Consider the following 14,779-nt stretch of genomic DNA (forward strand, 5'->3'; position numbering starts at 1 on the left):
ATGAGTGATGGATAAGGCAGCTTCAATGTAGGTTGAGCACCATCTGCAAAAGCCATGACTGTGTCAAACATGAGTCGGCCGTAGTTGAATGCAATTCCAGTACCAATAGCATACAAGACAGGGGCTTGATGCTTGGTAACCACACTGGAATTTTCGAATGGAGTCCAAGTCTTCACAGCAGTTTTATGGAGGACAGAGTAAAAAGAAGTGAGCTTGGCTGCTGACAATTTCTTAGGATGAGCTGGGTAAACACTGACATGTCCTCCAGTGATGACAGATGTCATCTCATTAGTGGTAGGCAGAGCAGCATCATCAGAGGCAGGAGTTTGAAGAAATCCATTTATAATGGCAGGGCTGAAAGCGAAGATCTGCCCACACACATAGACTTTCCCATACTTCATGTATCTAGGATCCTTCACAGCTTCAGTGAGATTGCAGTAGAACTCATGCACCAGTTCTTTGCAATAAGGACCAGCATTAGTAACAGTATCTAGGATCCTTACCTCGAAAAATCTCACCATGTTCTGAGCTCCATAGCTCTCAACATCAATGTTATGCTCCTCCAGAAACTCTTGATCAGCATAGTTCTCCCAGCAATCAGCAATCTTCTTGGAGTAAAAAGCAGATGAATAGGACGAGTTTACCTGGTATTCTTCGCCTAAGGTGTTGTCCAGGGTGTCGGCAACACCTTCCTCAGCACCTTCCTCTTCTTCTTCAGAGTCATCAGAATTGGACTCTTCTTCCAACTCCTTCTCAGCATCTGAATCTTCACTCGAATCAGAGCTGGAACTATCAGAAGGTTGAGGGCGGTAGTCAGCAAATTCTGCGAGCATCTCCTTGTCTGGTTCATCTTCAGATTCTGGGACAGGAGCAGTAGCAGTGGATGTAGGCTTCTTGCCTTTAGACTTCTTCATTTTAGCCATGAACTGGGCTATTGACATTTCTTCTTCATCGGACAGAACAGGAGGAACAGTAGATGTCTCCTCAACAGTAGGTACATATGCAGATGCATCTGTCTCAATAGTTTTTGTAGTAACCCGTATCCAGAATTAGCGATTAATGAGTATATTAATCGAGTAATAATGTTTAGATTAAGTAAAAAATGATTAAGGAAATTCCAAATGGGTAAACGGAGTCCAGAAATGGATTCAGGACACTCGAAAGTAGCCGGAAAGGTCCCGAAGGTCCGGAGGGTTCGGAAGCTCCGAACCAAGTCAGGAGGCTCCGAAATGGATCGGAGGATCTGAACTCAGGATCGGAGGCTCCGATCGAGATCGGAAGCTCCGTCGGCAAGATCGGACGTTCCGATCGGGACCAGGGCACACGTCATCGCTTACGTCAGCAAGGTGACGTCATGGCTGACGTAATATTGGGCGATCGGACGCTCCAAAGGTGGGATCGAGGTTCCGATCGTGTTCGGACGTTCCGAACCGGGTTCGGAGGCTCCGAACTCCGTCTATAAATAGGGGGCCGAGATTTCATTTCAAAGTGCATCTTTCCCTCTCTTCTCTCTGATTCCTAGGCCTTCTAACTCAGATCTAGGGAGTTCTAGGCATCCTATTGGGAATCCGGAAGTGGCATAGCGATCCAGGCGTCGAGGCGGAGTTGTGGCCTAGTTTTGAGGTAATTGCCATCAGCGGGCTGACGACGGACGCAGGTATAGCTATGGTCTCCTTAAATTATTTAGGAGTATGCAATAGCTTAATTAAGGCTTTTAGAGCTTAGTTATTGATGCATGGGTATTTGCATTATAGTCTTGGAACCTAGAGCGGGACTGCTAGGAACTGCCTGTAGTAAGGTACGCAAGTACAGACTGAGATTGCCAGCGGGTTTTGCATTCTTATATGTTGCATTTTGTATGTCATTTATTATGCAGCATATGCATATCATATTGTGCCTGTCCATCTTGTGAGATGAGCCACGTAGGGTCGCTCAGCCCTGTCTGGACGGTTGATGTCTAGGGCCTATTGACTGACGGGTCATGGGTGGCTAGCATCGGGGGACACGGTCCACGTCCTGTAGGAATGAGCAGTGTACGCAGGGTTTGCTCCCCGGGTTATACCACTCATGTCCTAGGCGCCTTTAATGAGCAGCTATATACAGTTATTCCAGATATGGATACCCTATCATTTGCATGCATCATATTTGTATGTTTTACCCAGTACTTTCGTATTGAGCTTAGAGCTCACGTCCAGTCTTTCTGTATATTTGGACACCCCATTCGACGGGGCAGGTGTAGGTGCAGGATTGAGCACCCGGAGCTTGGAGTAGCCAGTGATCAGTGAAGACAGCTGGATTAGCTGTAGGTTTTGCCTTTAGGCTATTTATTCGATTTGGTTGTATAAATCGAATTTATTTAACCGGTTGTATTCTGCCGGTCTGTTTTTATTTAAGTCTTCCATAGCGATTTATTTAATGCATGTTTAATTATGCCCTTAACTCTGATTAGGTAGCGGATCCTGGTAGGGTCGCTACATTTTTTGGTATCAGAGCGTATACATGCAAGAGACTTGGGATATAGTAATAAGTCTTTGGGTTATACTTATAGGATTGATTAGACCTTGGAAGAGGTGATGATGCGGCTATTAGTTTGCCCGAAGACTATCATCATCGGCAGGATTTCTAAAGATTTGGCTTATGGGATTCCAGAAAGTGCGGACAGGAGTGATGGATCGTGTCCGAGTTTTCAAGATTTCTACTCAGGTGGATCCTAGTTTTGGATCGAGTACCGGATGCCAGAGGCAGTGGCAGAGCATTGGATGGGACGCACTTGATGCTTGCATCTGTATCTTCCATACCATGATGACACTACTCTGAAAATTCTCCAGTCGTAAATGGAGAGATTGTCATATAGACCTTCACCAGGAAATGCCTCGAGTTCCTAAGGCATGACAGGTTTCGAGCGTAAGGTCTTTAACCTCATGCAGTACATGGTTTTGTCGGTATGCTGATAACGATGCTTTCGATGAGCACACGGGAAACTTAATGTTCAAAAGCATGATATGAATACAAGAAGAACGCTGATGGTAGATCGCGAGCAGGAGGGGTCGACTGACATGCACTGACGCAGAGCATAGCTGGTTAGCTATCACGTGCCATTTTTCCGGAGTTCTTCGTAGGAGGACATGTAGAGAGACTTGGTTGGGCGTATGCTTGTATCGATGCATGTGTCGATTAGAAGCTTCATGCTCAAGAAACGAAGACTAGTACGATGATTTAAATACTGTATCGTTGTAGTTGTAAATAGTATTTCAGTTCTAATGAATCATCATACTTTGGTTGTATTATTTCAAGTTTGGTTGTACATTTTATTGTATTTTGAATACTGTATGTATTACATAAGATTTTAATAAAGAGAATTGTACATAACTTGAAATAAGTGATACATGTTTTATTTATCCAGCAATTCATGGATGATTGCATGATTGTGCGGAAATTTGAATTGAGTTTAGTTGATTAGCGTTCAACTATTTCAACTCATGGGATTTGAGTGGGCCGACTGTGACAGTGTGATTTGTGGTTAGTCTGGGCATTTTCCTAGGATTGACCTAGTTGGTCGGTGGACTAAGTTAGTGCCAGCGATGAGTGGACTCATCTAGAGGCATTAAGGGTATTGTTCGGTTTAGAAAATTTGGCTTTATTCTAAGTTTTCTCCTTGAGAACAGTAGGCTGTCTAACCTTTGGCAGGTTGAGGCTTGTGATGATGGGTTTTCATCGGAATACCAGGTCCGGTATATGCCGAGAGTTGTGGACTATGACCAGGACTAGACGTGATGGGGCGCGACCCTATGCCAGTGTTACTCTGGGAGTCCTTGTACTTCAGAGGTTATCTGGGAGCCTTGGTGCTTCAGGATTGGCGGTGGGAAGGCTATTCAGTCTAGGAATTTGGTAGCAGTCACGACGAGGTATGACCTTGGATTAGATATCAGGTTTAACATCGATGGTTCAATATCGTCTGGTGTGCCAGAGATATTGTTTATGTTCTGCTGTGGGAACCAGTCATGGAGGGATTTTCTTGACGAGTGTGTACCTTGAGCAAGATAGGTTTTTAACCTTTGGGTTACTGCTAGACGTGTGGATCTAGTACGTGGACGGGTTTTCTACCAGCAATGTTAGTCTTTCATTAGTAATGGGGTTGTATCAGACGCTATGGATTGTATAAGACTAATTGAGGCATGAGGGAAGCGTGATGCCAGTATACACTTGGTAGTGATTCCAGGTGGGACATGGTGGTAGGCTACCTCGGTCTTAATTTGTTGAACAATCTTAGCGAGGGATATAATCAAGATTGTGTCCGAAGATTGTGGAAATCTTGGAGATTCTTTAGTTATTCTTCTTGGACTTGACGAGCCGTGGTGTTCATTCTGAATGAACGAGGTAAGGATAGTGAGTCTAGTGGTTGCGCTAAGTACTGTCTGATATTTTCAGAGGTTGAGCGTAGGATTCTCCATGGGATGGAAATGGGCTTAGTTTATCTTGATGTTTGCCTTGGGTGAACAAGACAACGATTAGTAGTGCTATGATGGCACTGAAAGAGTGGGTGCCCAGTGAGCCAACTTGTGGCTATGGGCTTTGATGACTCTTTGTACAAACGATCTTTTGTTTAATATAATTTACACTTTTATTAATGGCAATGACTTTATCTTTCTTCATATTGTTATATTGTGATATACTATTGTTGTTTTGATAAAGACCTTGAATATACTATAGTGTATGTAAGATGTGGTAGAACATGGGGATGTCTATCATGAAATACATCTTATAGTCACTGTATATTCTAAACTGTTCCTAGTCGATTGAGCCGTCCGATAATAAGGATAAGGATCGCTCGAGTTTGAGACTAGCATTTGCGATGCGGAGTACCACGTTTCATTGGTAGGGAACATGGAGATGTTCGAAGCATGCAAATGGATATTCATAGGATGAATAATCGAACTACCCTATCCGGACTTTCCAAGTGGTTATCACTTATCGAGTGGATAAAGTCCGCGGTTTTGGTTGTACACCATTAGTCCTTACTACTTGAAACATCATGGAGACTCTATATGCTAGTACTGTGCTTTGACTCGTTTACCGACTCTATGGGGGTCATCAGGTGTCGGGATTGGGTACAGTTACAACACATATAGGAGTCGATGCATTGTTGTCAAGGATTCACCACATACTTGCGAGTGTGGATATCCTATGCGATCTGAGGAGATATTAGTGTGACGAATCTCTGGCCAAAGTACTTGATGTGATTTAAGAAATGGTTTCTTAGTAGCACATGCGATGTCACTAATTTGATCTTCAAGATGTATTGCATAGTTATCAAATCTTGAGCGACTCTCGATATACCAATGGTTGTTGATTCGATCGGGATATATGGATGAAGGGACCGTACTGTACGCTAACCAAAATCTACTGGTTCTTGTAGGCACTATCAGTGATACCTAGGGAATCATGGGGCGATGTTGCTAGGCGCTTTACCATGATTCGTTGGGCAAGTCGGAAATCGTTGTTCCGAGTCACAAGGAGTTGTGAGCCCACGGCTAGCTGTATCCCTGAACCATTGAGGGTCACACAGTGTAATGGAGTTTTAATCCCCGTTGAGATAGTTAAATTTAAAGAGTTAAATTTAATGAATAAAGAAGTTGGACTTCTTAAATAAGAGTAAGGGAGTAGGATTTCCTAAAATGACATAGGGATGTACATTTTTGGAAACCACTGAATTCGGATTCAGGAAAATTTATCTTGACTTTAAAATGTGCAGAAATGGTTTCTGTGCACATTGGTAAAATCGGTTTATCAATCGGAGTCACGATGAATTTTATATTAATTTCTGAACATGCGGGCTTTACTTGTCGGGCCTCAACTTATGACTAATAGGCCCTAAGGTGTTTGTGGCCTGCATTATAAATAAGTTATTGCAGTACATAAATTAAACACAATTGGTCATAATTTGAGAGACAGAAAATCGAAAACCCTAGCTCTCTCTCAAAAGAAATTCGGCCGCCCCCCCTTCTCTGCGTGAGAAATTCCGGCCTGTGATTTTGAATTGCAGTCTGGAATAGCGAATCAAATTCGTTTATTCTCTTCGTAGAAAACTTCTGATAGATTTTCTAGTGCAATCTATCAGAGGGATTAAACCTCCATTCGTGGACCTGATTGAAGGAGTTCATCAGTTCCAGGGAGATACAAGAAGCGCAGAGAAATCTGTGTGGTGTCCAATAATCTCGCTTCGAGATTGAAGGTAAAATTTAATAATTGTTATTTAATTTTACACACACTTATAATTTAATCGTTAAACGGTTGATACCCACACTATGGAATTGTTCCATAATAAAATTTTTAAACTTCCGCTGCACCGGGTATCAATCGTGATTGATCTGAGAGCCGCGTTTTCCAACAGTGGTATCAGAGCCAGGTTGCTCAGATCAAACGATTAAATTAATCGATTGTACAAAAAATTTTGAGTCTTGGTTTTTAAAAACAAAATAAATATTTTAAATAAAAAAAAAATTTTTTTTTTTCGGGCAAAACCCGGGCAGCGATTGGATCGCTGCCCGGTGGGGCAGCGACGGTCGCTGCCCCGGGCGGCGCACGGCGCCGCCCAAAGGGGGCGCACAGCGCCGCCCAAAGGGGGCGCACAGCGCCGCCCACGGCGGCGCACGTCGCCGCCCAGGGGCGGCGCTCAGCGCCGCCAGGGCAGCGCAGAGCAGCGCTCGGCGCTGCCCAGGGCAGCGATTGTCGCTGCCCTAAAGGGGGCAGCCGGGCTGCCCCGGCCCGCGCCCACGGGTGCGGGCCGGCCCGGGAGTGTCCCGGGCGGCCCGCGGGAAAAATTATTTTTTTATTTAAATTAATTTTAATGTGTTAAAATTTTATTTTTGGTCCGGTCAAAAATTGTTTTTGATTGGTTCACGAGGCATCGGATCGAATTGTTCGAGTCCGAAAATTTTAAAATTGATTTTTGGATAAATTTGAATTTTTGGAAAATTTTAATATTTTATCCTTAAATTGAATTTTGAAATCAATTATTTTTGGTACAATTGATGATAAGATTTGATCTTATGTATATATTAAGTAAAATATGATTTTATCTATAAAATTAGATTCTCTAGATAAAATATGATTTTATTTAATAAAAGGTAAAATATGATTTTATATGTAAAATATGATTTTATATATAAAATATGATTTTATCCTGTTTAAATTTAAATTGCCATATGCATGATATCCAATAAATTAATTTTGAATTAAAAGTTATTGGATAAGGATGATCGATTGCCATGACCAATTTTGTAGGTGTATGTTAGGAATTTACATTTGTTTTATTGTTGTTGGTTTTATTAATGGGCCTGGTTTATGGCCCAATATGAATGTCATATGTAATAAAAGTGGGCTTGGTTTATGGCCCGTTCCCACCCCTAAAATGTATCCCCTACTTGTCATTGCTATTTATTGTAAATACATTAGATTTAGTGGGAGATCAAGATTTGAAGATGGTGGGCCCAGCAGACAATAAAGACGAAGAAATGTAAATTGGAAGCTAATGTAATAGGATTGCATTGCATACTGCATATTACCTAGGATTGGACTAAGACTCGTGATTGGCAACCACGAGTCAATTAGAAATGGAATCGATCATCCTATATATAATATGTGATATTATGATTGTATGCATGTTTTAGACATAATTGTATGAATCCGGCAAGCATACAATAAATTGAAAAATGATGAGACAAATTTTCATAATTAAAAATCCCTCATTTTAAATATGATTTAAAATTGATATCAAGATAAATAAAGGAAATTTAAATTTGTTTAAATGTTCCTACCTTCCATCAACGGTCAATGTATGTGATGCTACCCGCGGATACGGTCCGGCTCATATTATTGGGGGGGCCCGTCCGTCGAAAAGCTGTACATTGGATCGACACATGTTGTAAGTTGGGTGGAACTCCCATGGGATCGGCTCATATTATTGGGGGATCCACATGGCGACCGTCCATCACAACTTAATATTGATGGGTCATCTTGACATGTCACTTTAAACGGCGTCATATTATTGGGCCCTTATTGGACATGAGGTAAACACATGGGGGTTGCTTTGGAAGCAATTGGGCTCTACCTTTTGAGAATTATGGTTGACTGATATTATTCGGGACCATAAGTTTGTCAATTGGACTCCATGTTCTCACTAAGGAAAAAGTTTCCCATTTTCACTAGAGGGTAGTGAAATCGTTAAAATAGTGGGAGTGAGATTCATAAAATTAAATTTCGCCTATTTTATGTCTTAGTAAATTAATTAAACAATCATCGATAATTGTCTGTTTCATCTCAGTAATCCACATGTTTCTATTCTCCAACAAAACAAACTTACTGGCGCAAACAATACAGAATGATTCCATAAGTTAAAGATTGTCCTAAGTTCGGAAAAGATTTTCTAAAGTGTTAGAAAAGGATTCTCCGAAAACAGCCCCGGCTGATGTAACTGCCGAAAGGTTGGCCGAACTAGAGAAATGGTTGGACCATGATCTCAAGGCCAAATGTTACATGCAAAATTGGACTAGTCTAAACAAGTTTGCCATCACTGCAAGAAACCCGGTCATTGGAAATGTAACTGCAAGGAATACCTCAAGCAGTTGCGAACTGCAAAGGGTATGTTTTACATTAAAATGTTTTTCTTAATACTACTTCTTGGGTATTGGATACCAGATGTAGATCTCATATTTGCAATGAGTTGCAAATGATGACAAGAAGTAATAGGCTTAGAATGGGTGAGACCCAGCTGAGGCTCGGGAATGGTTCCAGAGTTGAAGCTACAGCCATTGGAGATGTTTGTTTAATTTTGCAGAACGGTTTTAAGTTATTTTTAAGAGATGTTTTATTTGTTCCGGATTTAATTAAAAACATTATTTCTATTTCTATGCTAGATAGAGATGGTTATTCTTGCAATTTTGTGAATGGGATTTGCAATATTTACAAGAATGAATGTTTGATTGGAAATGGACAACTTGAAAACGATCTATACAACTTAAAACTGAAAGACGTTCCAATAAATTATATTGATAAACCGGCAACAACAAACAAAAGGAAAATCGATAGTCAAAACCCGGCGAACCTTTGGCATGCTAGGCTAGGTCATATTTCCTCAAGGAGGATGAACAAGCTAGTGGGAGAGGGCATGTTTGATATGTCTGATATTAACTCTCTACCTACTTGTGAATCCTGTCTAAAAGGGAAAATGACTAAATCTCCTTTTAAGGGGAAGCCTGAGCGTAGTCAAAATCTGTTGGATTTGATCCATACAGATGTTTGTGGACCATTTAGAGTTGGGACTCAATATGGCCACACCTACTTCATTACCTTTACTGACGATTATTCAAGGTATGGGTATTTATATTTAATGAAATATAAGTCTGAAGCATTTGAAAAGTTCAAAGAATTCAAGGCTGAAGTAGAAAACAAGCTAGGTAAAAGTATTAAAGCACTTCGATCGGATCGAGGTGGAGAATACTTAAGTACCGAGTTTTTGGACTATCTAAAAGAGAATGGGATTCTCTCTCAGTGGACTCCTCCTATGACACCACAGCTGAATGGTGTATCGGAGCGTCGTAATCGAACTTTGTTGGACATGGTTCGATCCATGATGAGCTTCACTGAGCTTCCACCTTTGTTTTGGGGCTATGCGCTTGAAACGGCGGTATTGTTGTTGAACAACGTCCACACTAAAGCAGTGGACAAAACACCATACGAGTTATGGAATGGCAAAGCTCCTAAGTATTCGTACTTGAGGATTTGGGGATGTTCTGCTTACGTGAAGCAGACAGTGGGAGATAAGTTGGATAGTCGATCCAGCTTATGTTATTTTGTAGGGTATCCGAAGAATTCAATCGGATATTATTTCTATTATCCTGCTGAAACAAAGGTGTTTGTTTCTAGGAATGCCACCTTCTTGGAGAAGGAGTTCTTATTGGATAAGAAAGGCGAGATGATGGAACTCGAAGAAGTTCGAGAAGAACCCGAAATACAAAATAACGATCCTACGCCTCAGGAACCATTACTGGACACGCCTGAACCTAGAAGATCCGAGAGGACTTCTAGACCTCCTGTTCGATATGGTCTTTTTCTTGAAGGGGATCAAGATGAACCCGAAATTGGATGTGATCCAAGAAACTTCAAGGAAGCAATTTCTGATGCGGATTCAAATTTATGGCTTGAAGCTATGCAGTCTGAATTGGATTCAATGCATACAAACCAAGTTTGGTCTTTAGTAGATCCTCCTGATGGAATTGTTCCAATAGGGTGTAAATGGATCTACAAGAGAAAGCTTGGGCCTGATGGTAAGGTATTGACCTACAAGGCGCGATTGGTGGCGAAAGGTTACACTCAAAGACAAGGAGCTGACTATGATGAAACCTTTTCACCAGTTGCAATGTTCAAGTCCATAAGAATCCTTATTGCCATAGCTGCATGGTATGACTTTGAGATATGGCAAATGGATGTGAAGACTGCTTTTCTTAATGGAGACATTAAGGAAGAAATCTATATGAAGCAGCCAGAGGGGTTCACATCCATGGGAAGCGAGCATAAGGTATGCAAGCTTCAGAGATCAATTTATGGTCTAAAACAAGCATCAAGAAGTTGGAACCAGAAATTTGATGAAACAATAAAAGATTTTGGTTTCATCAAGAACCCGGAGGAACCGTGCGTGTACAAGAAAGTAGTTAAGGATGCTGTGACATTCTTAGTACTTTATGTTGATGACATCCTACTCATTGGGAATGATGTAGGGATGTTGCAGTCAACAAAGATATGGTTATCAGGTAGATTCTCGATGAAGGATTTGGGTGAGGCATCCTACATTCTTGGGATACAGATCTATAGAGATAGATCTAAGAGAATGATAGGACTCACTCAATCAACCTACATCGACACCATATTGAAACGGTTTTCAATGGATGGGTCCAAGAGAGGACATCTACCCATGTGTCATGGAGTTTCTTTATCCAAGTCTATGTGTCCCAAGACTGATGCAGAGATAGAGAATATGACACATGTACCATATGCGTCAGCTATAGGTAGTATCATGTATGGGATGATATCTACCAGACCGGATGTAGCATTTGCTCTGAGTGTCACGAGCAGATATCAGGCTAATCCTGGTCAAATGCATTGGAAAGCCGTGAAGGACATTCTTAAGTACTTACGAAGGACTAAGAATATGTTCATGGTATATGGAGGACGAGAACTGAAATTGGAAGGCTATACCGACTCTAGCTTCCAAAGTGACGTGGATGACTCGAAGTCAACCTCTGGATTTGTGTTCATGCTCAATGGCGGTGCTGTCTCTTGGAAGAGTTCCAAGCAGGACACCACAGCGGATTCCACCACTGAGGCTGAATACATTGCAGCATCAGCTGCTGCTAAAGAGGCCGTTTGGATGAGGAAGTTCGTCCAAGAGTTGGGCGTCATTCCTGAATTTGTTGGTCCAGTCCCGGTGTACTGTGACAACACGGGTGCCGTTGCTCAAGCAAAGGAACCAAGGTCTCATCAAAGATCCAAACACGTACTGAGGAAATACCACATTATTCGGGAGATTGTGGAAAGAGGAGACATCACTGTCGAACGAGTGGCCTCTGCAGACAATATCGCTGATCCGCTTACTAAGCCCTTGCCAGGACCATTGTTTGACAAACATCGCGAAGCAATGGGTCTACGTAGTATGACTAGTTGGCTATAGGGCAAGTGGGAGATTGAAAGAGTGGGTGCCCAGTGAGCCAACTTGTGGCTATGGGCTTTGATGACTCTTTGTACAAACGATCTTTTGTTTAATATAATTTACACTTTTATTAATGGCAATGACTTTATCTTTCTTCATATTGTTATATTGTGATATACTATTGTTGTTTTGATAAAGACCTTGAATATACTATAGTGTATGTAAGATGTGGTAGAACATGGGGATGTCTATCATGAAATACATCTTATAGTCACTGTATATTCTAAACTGTTCCTAGTCGATTGAGCCGTCCGATAATAAGGATAAGGATCGCTCGAGTTTGAGACTAGCATTTGCGATGCGGAGTACCACGTTTCATTGGTAGGGAACATGGAGATGTTCGAAGCATGCAAATGGATATTCATAGGATGAATAATCGAACTACCCTATCCGGACTTTCCAAGTGGTTATCACTTATCGAGTGGATAAAGTCCGCGGTTTTGGTTGTACACCATTAGTCCTTACTACTTGAAACATCATGGAGACTCTATATGCTAGTACTGTGCTTTGACTCGTTTACCGACTCTATGGGGGTCATCAGGTGTCGGGATTGGGTACAGTTACAATACATATAGGAGTCGATGCATTGTTGTCAAGGATTCACCACATACTTGCGAGTGTGGATATCCTATGCGATCTGAGGAGATATTAGTGTGACGAATCTCTGGCCAGAGTACTTGATGTGATTTAAGAAATGGTTTCTTAGTAGCACATGCGATGTCACTAATTTGATCTTCAAGATGTATTGCATAGTTATCAAATCTTGAGCGACTCTCGATATACCAATGGTTGTTGATTCGATCGGGATATATGGATGAAGGGACCGTACTGTACGCTAACCAAAATCTACTGGTTCTTGTAGGCACTATCAGTGATACCTAGGGAATCATGGGGCGATGTTGCTAGGCGCTTTACCATGATTCGTTGGGCAAGTCGGAAATCGTTGTTCCGAGTCACAAGGAGTTGTGAGCCCATGGCTAGCTGTATCCCTGAACCATTGAGGGTCACACAGTGTAATGGAGTTTTAATCCCCGTTGAGATAGTTAAATTTAAAGAGTTAAATTTAATGAATAAAGAAGTTGGACTTCTTAAATAAGAGTAAGGGAGTAGGATTTCCTAAAATGACATAGGGATGTACATTTTTGGAAACCACTGAATTCGGATTCAGGAAAATTTATCTTGACTTTAAAATGTGCAGAAATGGTTTCTGTGCACATTGGTAAAATCGGTTTATCAATCGGAGTCACGATGAATTTTATATTAATTTCTGAACATGCGGGCTTTACTTGTCGGGCCTCAACTTATGACTAATGGGCCCTAAGGTGTTAGTGGCCTGCATTATAAATAAGTTATTGCAGTACAGAAATTAAACACAATTGGTCATAATTTGAGAGACAGAAAATCGAAAACCCTAGCTCTCTCTCAAAAGAAATTCGGCCGCCCCCTCCCTTCTCTGCGTGAGAAATTCCGGTCTGTGATTTTGAATTGCAGTCTGGAATAGCGAATCAAATTCGTTTATTCTCTTCGTAGAAAACTTCTGATAGATTTTCTAGTGCAATCTATCAGAGGGATTAAACCTCCATTCGTGGACCTGATTGAAGGAGTTCATCAGTTCCAGGGAGATACAAGAAGCGCAGAGAAATCTGTGTGGTGTCCAATAATCTCGCTTCGAGATTGAAGGTAAAATTTAATAATTGTTATTTAATTTTACACACACTTATAATTTAATCGTTAAACGGTTGATACCCACACTATGGAATTGTTCCATAATAAAATTTTTAAACTTCCGCTGCACCGGGTATCAATCGTGATTGATCTGAGAGCCGCGTTTTCCAACAGGCACGGGATCTGTGCTAGTGACTACTAGTGGTTATTGGGTAACTCTGTCAGAGTTAGAACCATTAAGTTCAGAATACGAAGCAGCGGTTAGTAGTGCTGAAAAGGCGCAGGACTTGTGCCAAGTAGACTACTTATGTACTGTGATCTGACACTGTTTGGAAATGGTTCCTTGTGGCAGCTAAGTCATGGTTATTGACCGAGCCATGTAATTTGGATGATCAGTGGTGGTCTGATCTGATAAGTGCGAGCTTAAGTAGATCGACAAATTCGATTGGTTGAGCCAATCAGGGATGATCAGGATGTAGCAATTAAGAAATACTTATGATAGTATTTTGTCGAATAAATGCGTATGGGATGAGTACTGAATACCATCTCAGAGAAATCGGAGATTTGATGTTATTTAGTCTCAATGATCGCCAAGAGATGAATCTTCTGGGATTGCTGTAATCGGGAACGATTGCAAGTAGACTTGTATAATCAAGTTAGGTGCTAACTTGACAGTGGAGACAAGCAAGTGAGTTGGTAGTTTCCAGTATAATGCATTCTTGTTAAGAAGGAAGCTGATATTGATTCAATCAATTGCTTAGTGATAGCCATAGGTCAGGAAAAGATCATGTTATTGTTTCATGTGAGAGTGTTCCATTGAACAACAATAGTGAAGATTGTTGACCGGACATTTCGGTTAAGTAAGGGCATCTATGTATACCCTTGTATTTGGATCCGACGAGTAGTTGGAATGCTAATGGACATTAGCAAGGAAACATCAGTTGTCTGATCTGTATGACATTAGCTAGAATTTGATTCTCGAGATCTAACAGGTTGTGTCACTAATCTTCCAGCGAGTGATGTGCGATATGTGACTGAGATAGTCAAGGATCGACTTAGTAGCCAACGAGGTTTGCCTTTGGGGTCGACGATTTCGCAAGATCGTGACGGATCGAAATTGTTCTTTCGAATTAGTGAGTCACATCTATACATACTTTTGGTCAAAGAATATTGCGTTGTATCAATAAACGACGATCAGAGACGCATTGTGTGGCAAGTTACTTCAAGCACAAGTGTTTCCCAGGATTGACTAGGGAATCGACGAATTAGATCGTTCAGTGCTGAGACTGATGCGTTCGGCAAGGGAGCGATTTGACTATTGAGAATCCGTTGAGATTTAGTTCCAGGATC

Source organism: Henckelia pumila, unplaced genomic scaffold, assembly GCF_033568475.1.
Source record: "Henckelia pumila isolate YLH828 unplaced genomic scaffold, ASM3356847v2 CTG_170, whole genome shotgun sequence".
Classification (NCBI taxonomy): Eukaryota; Viridiplantae; Streptophyta; class Magnoliopsida; order Lamiales; family Gesneriaceae; genus Henckelia; species Henckelia pumila.